Source organism: Nicotiana attenuata, chromosome 2, assembly GCF_001879085.1.
Source record: "Nicotiana attenuata strain UT chromosome 2, NIATTr2, whole genome shotgun sequence".
Taxonomy (NCBI): domain Eukaryota; kingdom Viridiplantae; phylum Streptophyta; class Magnoliopsida; order Solanales; family Solanaceae; genus Nicotiana; species Nicotiana attenuata.
This window is the reverse complement of record NC_031990.1, coordinates 22,578,361-22,581,934: the sequence shown is the minus strand read 5'-3', so window position 1 is coordinate 22,581,934 and position 3,574 is coordinate 22,578,361.

Sequence of the window (3,574 nt, the reverse complement as noted above, 5' to 3'; positions counted from 1 at the left end):
CTACCATAAGAATCCCCACCTCCAGACGAGGCACCACTGAATCTACCTGACGGGGCCTCTTATCTGACCCATGACCACCACCCCGTGCAAGAGCCATCTCAACTCTACGAGCCGCATTGGCCGCCTCCTGAAAAGAAATCTCACTCCCGGCTCCCATAGCCATCTTGAGACGGATCGGCTGAATCAACCCATCAATATACCTCCGCACCCTCTCTCTCTCGGTGGGGAGTATAACAATAGCATGGCGTGCTAGATCAATGAACCGAGTCTCATACTGAGTGACTGTCATAGAGCCCTGCTAGAGACGCTCGAACTGCCTGCGAAGAGCCTCCCGCTGAGTAACTGGGAGAAACTTCTCCAAAAACAACTCTGCAAACTGGTCCCAAGTCAATGATGGCGACCCTGCTGGTCTGGATAAACAATAGTCTCTCCACCAAGTCTTGGCGGATCCTGCTAGTCGAAAGGTGGCGAAGTCGACCCCATTGGTCTCCACAATACCCATAGTCCGAAGAACCTCATGGCAGCTATACAAGAAATCCTGGGGGTCCTCTGAAGAAGCACCGCTGAATGTGGTGGTGAAGAGCTTGGTGAACCTATCCAGTCTCCACAAAGCATCTGCGGACATAGCCGCTCCATCGCCGGTCTGAGTCACAATACCCGGCTGAACTGCCACAGCTGGCTGAACCACTGGAACCTGTGCCTGGGGAGCTACCTGCTCCGGAGTACGTGTAGCAGGAGTCTGAACCCCTCCTCCAGCCTGAGAAGTGGCTGGTGCTACTGGAAGCAAACCCGCTCTAGTGACGCTCTCCACAAAGCCTACCAATCTGACCAGAGCGTCCTGAAGAACTGGGGTGGCTATGAACCCCTCTGGGACCTGAGCTGGGGCCCACCGGAGCTGCTGGGGCTGGAACCTCCTCATCATAACCAGTATGAGGCTCCACCTCTGGGACTGCTGCTCGGGGCTGAGCTCTGCCCCTACCTCGGCCTCTGGCACGGCCTCGGCCTCGCCCTCTGCCCCTCGTAGGAGCTGCTGCTGGGGGCTCGGGCTGCTGTGCGGTAGAAGAGGAAGCACGTGTTCTCGCCATCTGTGAAAGAACAGAGTGGAAATACAATCAGTATTGAGAAACAGAATCGCACAACAAGAAAGAACAAAGTGGAATTTTCCTAACTCCGTAGCCTCTGGGGATAAATACAGATGTCTCCGTACCGATCCCTCAGACTCTACTAAGTTTGTCGGTGAGCAGCGAGACCTATATAACCTAGTGCTCTGATACCAACTTGTCACGATCCGGATTTCCCACCATCGGGAGTCGTGATGGCGCCTACTGTCGGAGCTAGGCAAGCCAAGTATTAAAACACTTTCTGATAACATCTCAACGATATAAATAGAACGAGTCATTTAAATAAAAGCGAAAGTCTTAAAAACATAGATAACTGAAAACCAAATGCGGAAGTTTAAATACAACTCTACCCGGATCCGGTGTCACTAACTCACAAACTACTAAAGAGTGCTAAAGACAAGTCTGAATAGAAGTACATCAATGTTAGTCTCGGTACAAGGAAAACAAACTAATAACATAGAAGGGACTTCGGCCTGCAGACGTCAGATAGGCTACCTCGAAAGTCCCTGGACTAATGTTAGCTCCCGATCAAATCCTACTGCTGAGGCCCAAAAGTTGTTCCTGGATCTGTGTAAAAAGATGCACAGAGTGTAGCATCAGCACAACCGACCCCATGTGCTGGTAAGTGCCTGGCCTAACCCCGGCGAAGTAGTGACGAGGCTAGACAAGACCTACCAAAAACAACCTGTGCAGATATATATGTATATACAAGTGCAACGAAATAACAGCATAAAATACCAATTAAGGCGGGGAAGGGACATGCTTAGGGGAAATACAGATGAAAACAACTTACCAGAAGTAAACACGAAACTACATCAGATCTTATAATCTATATAAGTGGTCGGCGTACCACACGATCCCATTTCAGCAAATATAAGTGGTCGATGTGCCACACGATCCCATTTCATAATATATAAGTGGTCGGCGTGCCACACGATCCCATTTCATAATATATAAGTGGTTTCCCAGCAAGGGAGAATACGACTAAGCAGATAAATCCTGGCAAGGGAGCAACAACAATAACTTACACGTCCCGGCAAGGGAATAATCACCTCTCTTTCTCTTACGTTCATTTCTTACTTTTTAATCAAGTCAAAAATCGAGCCAACGCTCCAAAGAGTTTACACATCATATTTCCTTCTCATTCTCTTCATATCATATAGAAACCATCAATTAACAAGGAAAAGTCACTACAGAATCCCAATTAAGCACAAATAAAGACCCACGGTCATGCTAGACACCGGTGTATAGATACTCGTCACCATGCCTATACACCGTACTCAACATTTAGCAATTAGCAAATAATACTCTAATCCTATTCCCTCAAGCCAAAGTTAGATCAAACACTTACCTCGAATGCTCCAAACTCAACTCAAGCCTCTAGTATAGCTTTACCCCTCAAATTCGGCTCCAACACAGCCAAATTTATGAAATAATGACCTTAAAATATTAATAATAGCTAAACAAACTAAACCCAATGCCTAAATATGAATTTCTAAGCTTTCTTCCCAAAATTCCAAAAATCGACCTCAGGCCCGCTTGGTCAAAACCCGAAGTTCGAACCAATTCCATGTTATCCATTCCCCCACGAGCCCGGATATACAATTTGTTTTCAAATTCGACCCCAAAACGAGGTCTAAATCAAAGAAAATCGAAAAGCCCTAATTCTACCCTTTTTCCCCCAATTCCAACCCTAGATTACATGATTTAGGCTTAGAAACTCATTAATTAATGAAGGAAGATGAAGGAAATGAGTGGGGAATCACTTACCCAAATGGTCTTGAAGAATGGGGGCTTCAATGGAGTCCTAGAGCTTGGGGAAGAAGAGAGCTCGTGTATTTTTGAAGGAATCTCGTAGCTACTATTTTGAACATTTTAAAAAAAATCACTGAGCGTTTTTGTGCTACGCGTTCGCGACAGGAGTGTCGCGTTCGCGTACAAGGGGGAGTTGGCAAGCTACGCGTTCGCGAGGGAAGGACTGCGAACGCGAAGAGGAAGTACTGGGGGGTCCGAAGAATTGGCCTACACGAACACGTCGACCATCACACGAACGCGGAGAAGGAAAAGGCAAATCAACGCGATCGTGATGGCCTGAACGCGAACGCGAAGAAGGGTGGCCTCAAAGCTATGCGAACGCGAAGGGGTATTGCGAACGCGAAAAAGGATTCTTCTGAGTAAAAATTGCAAAAAAATCTGATGCCTTCCTAAGTTCAAAACCATCCCGAACACCTCCGAAAATACCCCCGAGCCCTCGGGGCTCCTAACCAATCACACACACTAACTCAACAACATCCTACGAACTCAACCGTGCGATCAAATCGCCAAAATATCATCAAAATCAATGAATTAAACCTCAAAATCATCACTTTTTCATCAAACTTCATAAACTTTCATTTTTAGTATATTTAGGTCCGAAACACGTCAAATGACGTCCAATTTCAACCAAATTTACA